The 12,938-nt window shown below is 45.8% G+C and overlaps 8 non-coding genes across 8 annotated transcripts; 3 read left to right on the plus strand and 5 right to left on the minus strand.

The window, feature by feature from the left end:
- Nucleotides 1-474: 474 nt before the first annotated feature.
- Nucleotides 475-556, plus strand: trnal-cag (transfer RNA leucine (anticodon CAG)). The gene has a single exon. It is a non-coding gene; the product is annotated as a tRNA-Leu (tRNA).
- A 612-nt stretch (nucleotides 557-1,168) lies between these two features.
- trnay-gua (transfer RNA tyrosine (anticodon GUA)) lies at nucleotides 1,169-1,255 on the plus strand. Its single transcript is given in 2 exon segments — nucleotides 1,169-1,205; nucleotides 1,220-1,255. It is a non-coding gene; the product is annotated as a tRNA-Tyr (tRNA).
- A 337-nt stretch (nucleotides 1,256-1,592) lies between these two features.
- On the plus strand, nucleotides 1,593-1,664 carry trnaq-cug (transfer RNA glutamine (anticodon CUG)). Its single transcript has one exon. It is a non-coding gene; the product is annotated as a tRNA-Gln (tRNA).
- A 5,215-nt stretch (nucleotides 1,665-6,879) lies between these two features.
- On the minus strand, nucleotides 6,880-6,951 carry trnaq-cug (transfer RNA glutamine (anticodon CUG)). The gene has a single exon. It is a non-coding gene; the product is annotated as a tRNA-Gln (tRNA).
- Nucleotides 6,952-8,610: 1,659 nt separating this feature from the next.
- trnal-cag (transfer RNA leucine (anticodon CAG)) lies at nucleotides 8,611-8,692 on the minus strand. The gene has a single exon. It is a non-coding gene; the product is annotated as a tRNA-Leu (tRNA).
- Nucleotides 8,693-9,130: 438 nt separating this feature from the next.
- On the minus strand, nucleotides 9,131-9,203 carry trnav-cac (transfer RNA valine (anticodon CAC)). Its single transcript has one exon. It is a non-coding gene; the product is annotated as a tRNA-Val (tRNA).
- A 2,605-nt stretch (nucleotides 9,204-11,808) lies between these two features.
- On the minus strand, nucleotides 11,809-11,890 carry trnal-cag (transfer RNA leucine (anticodon CAG)). Its single transcript has one exon. It is a non-coding gene; the product is annotated as a tRNA-Leu (tRNA).
- A 435-nt stretch (nucleotides 11,891-12,325) lies between these two features.
- On the minus strand, nucleotides 12,326-12,398 carry trnav-aac (transfer RNA valine (anticodon AAC)). The gene has a single exon. It is a non-coding gene; the product is annotated as a tRNA-Val (tRNA).
- Nucleotides 12,399-12,938: the final 540 nt, after the last annotated feature.

The raw sequence follows: 12,938 nt of genomic DNA on the forward strand, positions 1-12,938 counted from the left end.
AACAAGGATATGTGCTTGATGTCTGAAGGTGTGTACACAAGCATCCATCCCCAGTTTGGACACACAATCCATATTTCCCGGATGACTGATGGGCTAGGAATACATAACAGGTCGGTGTTCGAGGACCTGATGGACCGTGAGGGTTCATCACGTAAAAGAAATTCAGAAAAATAAGAAGGCCCACAACCCCTAAGGCATTTAAAAACCATTAAGAGAACCTTCAAATGGATCCTGAAACATACAGGGAAAGATATCTTTCAGATGTATCAATAAAAATGCTGAATCCCCAATATGGGGCTCGAACCCACGACCATGAGATTAAGAGTCTCATACTCTACGGCTGAGCTAATCAGGCCTTTTACTGCTCTAGATATAATTTTTTGTTCTGTTTTTATTGATGTGGCCATCCTGATGTTTGATCAATTCCACAGCTGACCTAGTTTCTCAGGGAACAGAAGGAGCGAGACCTGTAGGGTCAGGATGGCCGAGTGGTCGAAGGCGCTGCATTCAGGTTGCAGTCTCTAATGAGGCGTGTGTTCAAATCCCACTTCTGACAGTGCGGGGCCGCAAGTCTTTCCAGTTCCAGTTAAAAGCCCGGCTCCTCATGTAGTTTCCATAAAGTACCAAGGTATTGTCCTGTTGCCCTTGTATTTTGAGGGCAAAAGGAGGCGTTTGCAAGAGGACCTCAGACCTGGTCACCTGAACAGGGACTTGAATCCGGGTCACTCAGATCAAAAGTTTCATGTTCGGGACCAAATGGTCCTTCGAGCCGAATATCTTCCCAGTGACCTGCAAGATCCAGAGGGAGGCAGGGATGTTCTGTGCCTCCATTGTCGAGGCGGCAGTGGCCCTAAGGTGGTCAGGGCCTGTCGTGGCGGTAATACTAGAACCCGTTGGTGAGGGATGCCGTCAAGCTGAAGGAGTTCTATTGGGCCTTTTTGGCTCATGGGACTTCAGCTGACAGGAACCGACAGACCAAGCGGTCCGCGGCTTTGGCATTCGCTGAGGCAAAAACTCTGACATGGGAGGAGTTTGGAGAAGCCATGGAGAAGGACTTCCGGACGGCTTCGAAGAGATTCTGGATCCGGCGTCTCAGGAAAGGACAGCAGTACACAGTGAAGACGCTGTCAAACGCTTGGCTGTACTCATTCGCACCAAAGCAACAAGACCTTCGATAGCTCAGTTGGAAGAGCGGAGGACTGTAGTGGTTCAAGCTGGCATCCTTAGGTCGCTGGTTCAAGTCCGGCTCGAAGGACAAGCTGTTTCTTGTGTTATGTCTGCCGGCAAAGAATGGCAATACCGTCTTGTCTGAAGGACCTCCGCTTCCCTGTCAATGGAGTTGGACTTGAGTCTTTGTCACGCAGTCTGACATTGGCAAACGGAGTAATTCTGATTGAGTGATCATTTGAGTGTCTATTTGAATACGTTTCATCTCAACTCCTGTTGGAAAAGGACAGCCATTTCCGTGAGAGCACAAGACCCCTGGATTGTACCCGAAAATACTTTGCACTCATCAGAGAGTAAAGTTGTTGTCCTGGTTTGCAAAGCCTCCATTGTTACGCCAGAAGGTGCCAGTCACATCCAAAACAAAGGGTTCCATGGTGTAATGGTTAGCACTCTGGACTCTGAATCCAGTGGTCCAAGTTCAAGTCTTGGTGGAACCTACTTGCCCTGCAGCAATTGAGTGTTTGGACTGAGTCTTCCTGTAAGAGTATGATGACTTATTGACTTAATCTACAAATAAGTGGTAACTGTGGATCAGGATGAGGTCCCCAAAACGACGCCAATGTCTGTGACAGCTGATGTCAAGCTGATCAGAAGATACTTGGTTTGTGTGCGGGGCCACAAGTCTTTCCAGTTCCAGTTAAAAGCCAGTCTCCTCATGTAGTTTCCGTAGAGTACCAAGGGATTATCCTGTTGCCCTCGTAGTTTGAGGGCAAAAAGGAGGCGTTTGCAAGTGGACTTCAGACCTGGTCACCTGAACAGGGACTTGAATCCAGTTTCATGTTCAGGTGACAGGCTCAACCTTTGTCTTGTCTGACCATGAACAAGATATTTGGCTTGTCCATGTGGGCTGTTTAAGACCTCAGTCCATCTTGGAGGTGGAAATTTCGGGACCAGGGCTTCTTCATCTCAACAAGGACAAGTCTAGAGAACACGGCCAGGATTAGGTTTGGGGTATTTGTCTGACGCTGATGGATAGATCCTGGACTCAATTCTGATCCCAACATCTCTTCGACAAAAAATGTATTACGGAAAAGGATTCCTATGAGAATGCAGGTATCAATTCTGCTACTTCTCACATGCTAAGCGAGCGCTCTACCATTTGAGCTAATTCCCCTGCTGTTGCAGCGTTGGCAGAGAAGGTCCAGTCTCAGAACTATTTTGGTTCCTTTGCTGGACTACGTCAAAGCGACACAGTCTCTGCCTTTCAGAGTGCTCCCATAAAGCAGTCCCTGGTGGTCTAGTGGCTAGGATTCGCAGCTCTCACCGCCGCGGCATTGGTTCGATTCCCGGTCAAAGAATTGAGATTTGGATAGGTTTTGACTGGAGATAGAGTCGCCAGATGGTCAACCTCCCATCTGTAGGCAGACTCGTCAACCACATTACTGAGGCCACATCGGCGATGACGACAGGACTTGGCACAGACATAGCTTCACCCTTCCCCCACTTTTGGCACTAACTAAAAAAGCAAGAACCAAAAACTCTGACTTGGAGGTGCTGATTGCTGCTCCCAGTTGCTTCCTATTCGTCTGTGAGCAAGATTAAGATTAAGATTAAGATTAAGATTAAGATATGCCTTTATTCGTCCCTCAGTGGGGAAATTTGTATTGCACAGCAGCAAGAGTACAGAATCAGTTAAGCAGTACAAAATACACAATATAGAAAAATAAACAATATAACGACTCAAGTATTAACAAAAATCAACAGTTTTTCCCAGAGTTATATACAATACAGTATGTAGATAATATGAGACGAGATGATATATATGACCAGTCTATACACTGAGATCTTGCTAGTGAGTTAATATGAGGCATTATAGAAATACTTCACATAGAACTTAATATATTGCATTTAGAGCCTTAATATTGCACATGGAGGTTGATCAGATATTGCACAGTGAATGGGGTCTGGAGTAACTATACTGAATGTAAAAAGCAAAGTATTACACAGATGTACATAGCAGTGTAGAAGTCTATTGGGAGCAGTGCTGGTTGTACAGCCTGACAGCTGCAGGAAGAAAAGACCTGCGATATCGCTCCTTCACACACTTGGGGTGAAGCAGTCTATCGCTGAAGGAGCTTTCAAGTGCTGTCAAGGTGTCCTGCAGGGGGTGGGAGTTGTTCTCCAACATGGATGATAGCTTAGCCAACATCCTCCTCTCTCCCACCACCTCCACTGGGTCAAGGGGGCAACCCAGTGCAGAGCTGGCCTTCCTGATGATCTTATCCAGTCTCTTCCTATCCGCAGCCGAAATGCTGCTGCCCCAGCAGACCACTCCCTGGAAAATGGCTGAAGCCACAACAGAGTCATAGAACGTCTTGAGGAGTGCCCCTTGCACTCCAAAAGACCTCAGTCTCCTGAGCAGATAGAGTCTGCTCATGCCCTTCCTGTAGAGTGCTTCTGTGTGATGAGTCCAGTCCAGTCTATTGTTGAGATGAACACCCAGGTACTTGTAAGATGTCACCATCTCAATGTCCATTCCCTGAATGTTCACTGGTGTTGGAGGAGAGTGGATGCGCCTGCGGAAATCCACCACCAGCTCTCTGGTTTTCCCCGTGTTGATCTGGAGGCAGTTCCGCTGGCACCAGTCCACAAAGTCCTGTGTCAGTCCTCTGTACTCCAAGTCGTCCCCATCTGTGATGAGGCCAACAATTGCAGAGTCGTCAGAGAACTTCTGCAGGTGGCAGGTTGGTGTGTTGTAGGAGAAGTCTGAAGGGTGAAAAGGAACGGAGCCAGGACCGTTCCCTGCGGAGCCCCCGTACTGCAGACAACTGTGTCGGACACACAGTCCCGTGTCCTCACATACTGTGGACGGTTGGTGAGGTAATCCAGTATCCACGATGTGAGGTGCAGGTCCACCCCTGTGTTCTCCAGCTTGTCCCTCAGAAGTGCTGGCTGGATGGTGTTGAACGCACTGGAAAAATCAAAGAACATGATTCTCACCGTGCTCCCAGGTTTCTCCAGGTGAGAGAGCAACACTTGAATTTTAGAGTCAGGTTCATTGAAAAGGTTTGCAAGCTAGCCAGGACCAGCGGCATCCACCTGCAGGAGGATTTGGTGGTCCTTTTCCAACTGGACAACATCTGCCACAGTCCAGGGCGGTGGCAACTTCTGATTGGCCGGCCTATGCCGCATCTGCACAATCTGAAATATGTCAACAACTAGGCAGGAAGAGAAGGGGGCTTTTTGCAGCTGCGCCGTTCTAAGACGCGCTTAAAATGGTAGACCAACAGGGAGTATGATAATTAATCTCAAGTCTATAATTTATTGATGTGTTTTATTCGTATTTCTGTCGTCAGTCGCTTCAGGATGACAGCAGTTCGCAGATAGCGCTTAAAGATGACCCTAACCGTTCGACCGAGGACCAACCCAAATTCTCCACTCAAAACCTGTCCAAATGTCAGTTTCCTGACCGGGAATCGAACGTTATGGCTGCACTCTGAGAGACTGTGTCACTTTGACGTACTCCAGCAAAGGAACCAAAATAGTTGTTAGACTGGACCTTCTCTGCCAACGCTGCTCCAGCAGGGGAATTAGCTCAAATGGTAAAGCGCTCGCTTAGCATGTGAAAGGTAGTGGGATCAATGCGTTCTACATAATCTCTTTTGTTTTTTGTGATGAAATTTTCCCAAGTAGCGCTTGCTTAGCATGTGAGAGGTAGGGGGATCAATGCCCACAGTCTCCAAGGAGTTATTTGCCCTTTGTAGAAGAGAAGTTGGGATTGGATCTACATCCGACAAATACCTAAAACCAGAACAAAATTCTCAGCGATGACTGAACATCTTGCTCCTTCTGTTCCCTGAGAAACTAGGACAGCTGAGGAATTGATCAAACATCAGGAAGGCAACATCAATAACAACAAAAAAAAAAATGATGTTCAGGGCATAAAAAGGCCCGATTAGCTCAGTCGGTAGAGAATGAGACTCTTAATCTCAGTGTCGTTTGTTCGAGCCCCACATTGGGCGATTCAGCACTTTTATTGATACATCTTGAAGGTGATTATTCATTATATTGTTTTAATTTATTATACTCATCTCACAGTTTGTCTTGATACACCCACATGCCCGCATGGCTGTACTCTGAAAGGCAGAGACTGTGTCGCTTTGATGTACTCCAGCAAAGGAACCAAAATAGTTATGAGACTGGACCTTCCCTGCCAACAGCAGCGGAATTAGCTCAAATGGTAGAGTGCTCGCTTAGCATGTGAGAGGTTGCGGGATCAATGCCCGCATTCTCCATAGTCTCTTCTGTTTTTGGTGATTAAATGTTCCAAGTACCGAACACTAATCTGGGCCCCAATCCCGATATCTAGGCCAAATACAGCCATAGGTATCACCCTAAACCCAGTCCTAACTGCATTCTCCAGTCTAGCACCTTGTCTTGTCTTGTTTTGGGATCAATGCCCGCAGTCTCCTAGGAGTTCTTTGCCTTTTGTAGAATAGATGTTGGGATTGGATCTACCCCTTAGCATTCGACAAATACCCCAAACCCGGGGAATTGCCTCAAATGGTAAAGTGCTTGCTTAGCATGCGAGAAGTAGCAGAATCGATACCCGCATTCTCCAAGGAATCCTTTGTATTTTGTAAAAGAGATGTCGGGATCGGAAATGAGTCCACGATCGATCCCTCAGCATCAGACAAATACCCCAAACCTAATCCTGGCCATGTTCTGTAGACTAGTCTCTTGTCATGGCATAATGAAGAATCCCAGTCCGTGATTTATTGTTCTCAAGTAGCGCTTCAAGGTGACCCCAACCATTCCACCGAGGCCGAAGACAAATCCTATCTCCAGGAAAAACCAATCCAGCCGCAGCAGTGAGAGCACCGAATCCTAGCCACTAGACCACCAGGGACTGCTTTTGGTCTGCACTCAGAAAGGCAGAGACTGTGTCGCTTCTCTTTGGCCTTTTCGGTGTTGAGGGAGCAGAAGTCTTCTGGCATTCTGGACTTGACCACAGGAGGAAGATAAAAGAGATTGGTTTCACATTTAAAAATTCTCCTCACTGCCTGAACAAGGACTTGAACCCTGGACCCTCAGATTAAAAGTCTGATGCTCTACCATGCTCTAGCTATCCAGCTAGCCCTTGATAAACGAGGACAACTCAATGAAGACAAAATCTTCTGGCATACTGTACTTGTCCTTGCAGAGATGAAGAAGCCCCGGTCCCGAAATGTCCACCTCCAAGATGGACAGAGGTCTTAAACTGCCCACATGGACAAGCCAAATATCTTTTGGACAAAAAGAGTTCATGGTCAGACAAGACAAAGGTTGAGCCTGTCACCTCAACATGAAACGTTTGATCTGAGTGTCCGGGATTCAAGTCCCTGTTCAGGTACCAGGTCTGAGGTCCACTTGCAAACGCCTCCGTTTTGCCCTCAAAATACGAGGGCAACAGGACAATCCCTTGGTACTTTATGGAAACTACATGAGTAGCCTGGCTTTTAACTGGAACTGGAAAGACTTGTGGCCCTGCACACAAACCAAGTATCTTCTGATCAGCTGATCCTTGACATCAGCTGTCACAGACATTGGCGTCGTTTGGGGACCTCATCCTGATCCATGGTTACCACTGATTTGTAGAGTAAATCAATAAGTCATCATATTCTTACTGTTAAGGATGACACAGTCCAAACACTCAATTGCTGCAGGGCAAGTCGGTTCCACCAAGACTTGAACTTGGATCACTGGATTCAGAGTCCATAGTGCTAACCATTACACCATGGAACCCTTTGTTTTGGATGACTGGCACCTTCTGGCATAACAATGGAGGCATTGCAAACCAGGACACCAACTTTACTCTTTGATGAGTATTTTGGGGTACAATCCAAGGGTCTTGTGCTCTTATGGAAATAGCTGCCCTTTTCCAACAGGAGTTGAGATGAAACGTATTCAAATAGACAAACTGCATTGGCCACTCATTCAGAATTTCTCGGTTTGCCAATTTCAGACTGTGTGACAAAGACTCAAGTCCAACTCCATTGACAGGGAAGGTGAGGTCCTTCAGAAAAGACGGTATTGCCATTCTTTCCAGACACAACATAAGCAAAAGGCTTGTCTTTCGAGACGGACGTGAACCAGCGACCTAAGGATGCCAGCTAGAACCACTACAGTCTTCCGCTCTTCCAACTGACCTATGGAAGGTCTTGTTGTTTTGGGGCGAGTGAGTACAGCCGGGCGTTCGACGATGTCTCATTGAGGTTCTCTAACGCGCTGTGGCTGGGAATGCCACTATGGACAGGATTTGGATTAGATAATCAAGTATTGTGGTGGAGAGTCTGAGGTGGAAAGTCTCAGGTGGAGACTTTCTGATCGAATTCAGAGGTCATCAGTTGGTCCCGAAAACTGTCTGGGCACTTTTTTCACAATGAAAGGTATGAAAACAGCCCTGCTGCATTGGCCAGGAATCAGACCCGGGTCTCCCACGTGGATCGATCGTGGATTCATTTCCGGTCCCAACATCTCTTCTACAAAAGGCAAAGAACTCCCAGGAGACTGCGGACATTGATCCCGCAACAAGACAAGACAAGGTGCTAGACAGGAGAATGCTAGACAGGACAATGCTAGACAGGACTGGGTTTAGGGTGATACCTATGGCTGTATTTGGCCTCGATATCGGGATTGGGGCCCGGATTAGTGTTCGGTACTTGGGAACATTTAATCACAAAAAAGAAAAGTGCTTTTTGAGAATGCGGGCATTGATCCCGCTACCTCTCACATGCTAAGCAAGCGCTCTACCCTGCTGATGCATTGTTGGCAGAGAAGGTCCAGTCTCATTCCTATTTTGGTTCCTTTGCTGGAGTACGTCAACGCGACACAGTCTCTGCCTTTCTGACTGCAGCCACGATGCAGTCCCTGGTGCTCTAGTGGCGGATTTGGGTTGGTCCTTGGTCGAACAGTTCGGGTAATCTTGAAGCGCTTTCTGTGAACTGCTGTCATCCTGAGGCGACTGAATAAAACATCAATAAATGATGGACTTGAGTTTCTGGTAAGTACTACACAACAAGATAAGGTGCTGGACTGGAGAAGGCAGTTAGGACTGGGTTTAGGGTTAGGCCTAAGGCTGTATTTGGCATAGAAATTGGTATTGGGGCTCAGATTATTGTTTGGTACATGGGAACAATAAATCACGGACTGGGTTTCTTCACTATTACATGACAAGAGACTGGTCTAGAGAACACGGCCAGGATTAGGTTTGGGGTATTTGTCTGATGCTGATGGATAGATCCTGAAATCAATTCTGTCATCTCTTCTACAAAAAACAGATTTCGGAAAAGGATTCCTTGGCGAATGCTGGTATCAATTCTGTAGGGTTACGATTCGGGTAGAGCAAACGCGTCTCACTAGAACAAGCACCCCTGGTTTACGCCACTTCAAGATGCAAGAAGCTGTCAGAAGTGGGATTCGAACCCACGCCTCATTAGAGACTGCAACCTGAATGCAGCGCCTTTGACCGCTCGGCCATCCTGACCCTCCATGTCTTGCTCCTTCTGTCCCCTGAGAAACTAGGTCAGTTGTGGACTTGATCAAACATCAGGATGGCCACATCAATAAAAACAGAGCAAAAAATCATATATAGAGCAGCAAAAGGCCTGATTAGCTCAGTCGGTAGAGCATGAGACTCTTAATCTCATGGTAGTTGGTTGGAGCCCCACATTGGGCGATTCAGCACTTTTATTGATACATCTGAAAGATATCTTTCATGTTGAAAATTGTTCAACATGCAGAAAACATTTCATTCCAAATACACAAAAACAAGTCTTTTGACCAAAGGCCTGGGGGCTCACTTCGTAGGGCATCAGACTTTTAATCTGAGGGTCAAGAGTTCAAGTCCCTTCAAAGATCAAGCACATATCCTTGTTCCCATTTGTCACCTTGATTTTTTGTAAAAGAAGGACTTGGAAGGCCATGTTTCCACCCAGTTTCGAACTGGGGACCTTTTGCGTGTGAGGCAAACGTGACAACCACTATACTATGGAAACCCAACGGAAGGGGCTTTTAAGGGGACTGGCGAAGTCACAAAGCAGTTGCCAAACAATGGACGATGTGTCCAAAGTGGGGGCAGATTGACAATTGTCCAAATGGACAAAGATTTCTCCTTTGTAGGGAAAATTGTTCCAGAAATAATGGGCTTTTCTTCAACAAAACAAGACATCACAATCGCGGCTTGAAAGAAACACCTTAGCCACCCTCGGGCTCACCTTGATATCTCTGTGGACTCAACTTGTGCCCTTGGAGTCAATGGTTTGGCTTGTAACCTCCTCTAACCTTGTCTGGGTGCATATAAGTACTAGCTTAGAAGTGTTTCAAATGTACTTCTTCCCTGAGATCATATTTCTCCTCTCTTGTAGAGAAGTATTGGATGACATTTTTAGCTAATTGCTTATTTTTAGCCTTATGCATTGAGTTTCTGGTAAGTACTACACAACAAGATAAGGTGCTCGACTGGAGAAGGCAGTTAGGACTGGGTTTAGGGTTAGACCTAAGGCTTTTTTGGCATAGAAATCGGGACTTGGGATCAGATTAGTGTTTGGTACTTGGGAACAATAAATCACGGACTGGGTTTATTCACGATTGCATTACAAGAGACTCGTCTAGAGAACACGGCCAGGTGGACTCAACGTGTGCCCTTGAGGTCACTGGTTTGTCTTGTAACCTCATCTCTGGCCTTTTGAAGAATGAAGCCAAACTGTTTGCCAAGTCGCAACATGAACAGGGATTGTGCTGAATCCCAGGCTTGAATCAGGGACCTTCAGAACGTCAGTCTAACACTCTCCGAAGTGAGTATTTCAGCTTTTAAGGTGGCGTTCTGCTTTTTCAGTCATTTGCTAAAAGTGGGGGCAGTGGGAAGCTGTGTCTGTGCCACGTATGTTGCTGTGTACCTGGTCCAGTGTGTTCTCAACTTGGGTTGGAATGTCCCCATGCTGGTAACGGGTGGGGAATACAGTCCGTTGATGAGGATACAGAAAAGGTACAGAAAATGGATGGTTTTCATTGGTTGACGTCCCCAGATATATAGTGTAGTGGACAGTATCACCCCCTGTCACGTGGAAAGCTGGTGCACAATTCCCAGACATGGAGTTCCTGTTTTGTATGTCACAATGTGACATATAACCTTCAGTAGGGTTACGATTTGTGGCAGAGAAGAGAGGAAACCTCAAATAATTCTGGCCACCTGAGCAGGAGAAGGAGGGGGAAGTGATTTAATTAGGGAACACCTGTGAGCATGAAGAGAACAAAAGGGCAGAGGAAAAGGAGATTCAGTGTGTGAAGTGAGAGTGGAAAAGAAAGGAGACGATCAGAACTAAGAGCCGACTATTTTTAAGTCATTCAAGACCCTAATCGGAAAAGGAATGAACTCAAGTAAATGTGGAAACTGAAGGAGAAACTGAGACAAGACAAATTATCAGCGGTAAAGAAGAAAGTTTCTTGAAGCAGGTTGGATCTGAGGCTCTGTTGGACCTGCTGTCCGTGGCTGTTTTGTCCCTCCTCTTTTGTCGGCAAAAGCTAAGTCTGGTCTCCTTCCTTCGACTCTCCTGGCTTCCTCCATTTTCCTTTCTCCTCACATTCCCCTTACCTTCTGGTTTCCTCAGCTCCTGGAACATTACAGTTCCTGGAACATTACAGCTCCCAACCCATACACCTACACTAATCATTGCCCCTTCTTTCATATCGAACTGGACTGAACTGACTGTGAAAGGACTTGTGAACTATTTAACCTCCTGCAAACACTACATACACACTCCCACGCCTCATTTTTTGTGAATCCGCTTTTGAGTTTGCAGTAGATTATTTTGTGAATATGAATTTTTTCATTATGAGAATTTGAAGGATTTTTTTTGTGATTACATGAAATGCAAATGATGATTTGAATAATTTGAATGTTCTTTTTCTGGATTTGAATATATAAGTTATATTGACTTTGAGTATCTTATGTATTTTTTTTATTCACTTCTGTAGCACAGGTTAAGCTAGCCGGATGAATAAATCCAAAGGTTATCTTGTTAATTGACAGGTCAGTTTATCTTTTCCCTGTCTGGCGCCCAACCATTGTTCCTATTTGGAATCGTTTTGATACCTTTGGTAAAAGCCTACGCTACAGATTCGGGTAGAGCAAACCCGAAGACCTCTCTCAATCTTTTTCTCCAAGTGCTCAGCTGTGTTGTACAATCTGACAGTCCTTTGCTGCCAAGTCATTCCAGTCGTGGATAATGGACCTGACCAGGAAAATGCCAGCTGTGGGATTTCAACCAGTGATACAACTAATTTCACTAATTGATGTCCCTGCGAGAACAGCCACCTACATTCAGTGGACACTCAGCAGAGGAGGGGAAAAGATAGTTGGTCAAATTACAAGCCTAGCAAAGAGGGGCTTGTTTGTTCAATTCCTGCAGTCCTCTTCTGGTATTTCCATGACTCTGGTTTTCATACTTTTCATCCGAGGTCATGTTGAAGTACAAAGAGTGTTTTCCGGAGAAACGCAAGACCCCAGGATGCAATATGTCTGCTTTGTACACTTTTCAGCAGCGGTCATGTTGAAAAGCACCCCTGGTTTACTGGGTGACGCCACTTCAAGATGCAAGAAGCTGTCAGAAGTGGGATTCGAACCCACGCCTCATTAGAGACTGCAACCTGAATGCAGCGCCTTCGACCGCTCGGCCATCCTGACCTTCCAGGTTTTGCTCCTTCTCTCCCCTGAGAAACTAGGTCAGTTGTGGAATTGATCAAACATCAGGATGGCCACATCAATAAAAACAGAACAAAAAATGATATCTAGAGCAGAAAAAGGCCCGGTTAGCTCAGTCAGTAGAGCATGAGACTCTTAATCTCATGGTAGTTGGTTGGAGCCCCATATTGGGTGATTCAGCACTTTTACATCTGAAAGATATCTTTCCTGTTGAAAACTGTTCAACATGCAGAAAACATTTCATTCCAAATACACAAAAACAAGTCTTTTGACCAAAGGCCTGGGGGCTCACTTCGTAGGGCATCAGACTTTAAATCTGAGTGTCAAGAGTTCAAGTCCCTTCAGAGATCAAGCACAAGTCCTTGTTCCTATTTGTCACCTTAACTTTTTTTTGTAAAAGAAGGACTTGAATGGCCATGTTTCCACCCAGTTTCGAACTGGGGACCTTTTGCGTGTTAGGCAAACGTGATAACCGCTACACTATGGAAACCTGAAGGAAGGGGCTTTTAAGGGGACTGAGCTCAATTTTATTCCACACATTAAAAATGTTACAAAAACAGGATTTTATTTTTCATTTAAAGAATACAGCCAGAGTCCGCCCGTTCCTCTCTCGGGCAAATAGAGAGATGCTGATGCATGCTTTTATTTCCAGTCGTATTGACTATTGCAATGCCCTGCTTTCTGGTCTTCCTAAAAGAAACATCACAAGTCTACAACTTTTACAGAACAACTTTTGCTGCACGTGTGCTGACGAGGACCAGAAGGCAGGCGCATATTACACCGCTTCTAAAATCACTGCATTGGCTCCCTGTATGTTTCAGGATCCATTTGAAGGTTCTCTTAATGGTTTTTAAATGCCTTGGGGGTTGTGGGCCTTCTTATTTTTTCTGAATTTCTTTTACGTTATGAACCCTCGCGGTCCATCAGGTCCTCCAACACCGACCTGTTATGTATTCCCAGCCCATCAGTCATCCGGGAAATATGGATTGTGTGTCCAAACTGGGGATGGATGCTCGTGTATACACCTTCA

Source organism: Doryrhamphus excisus, chromosome 5 (genome assembly GCF_030265055.1).
Source record: "Doryrhamphus excisus isolate RoL2022-K1 chromosome 5, RoL_Dexc_1.0, whole genome shotgun sequence".
Classification (NCBI taxonomy): Eukaryota; Metazoa; Chordata; class Actinopteri; order Syngnathiformes; family Syngnathidae; genus Doryrhamphus; species Doryrhamphus excisus.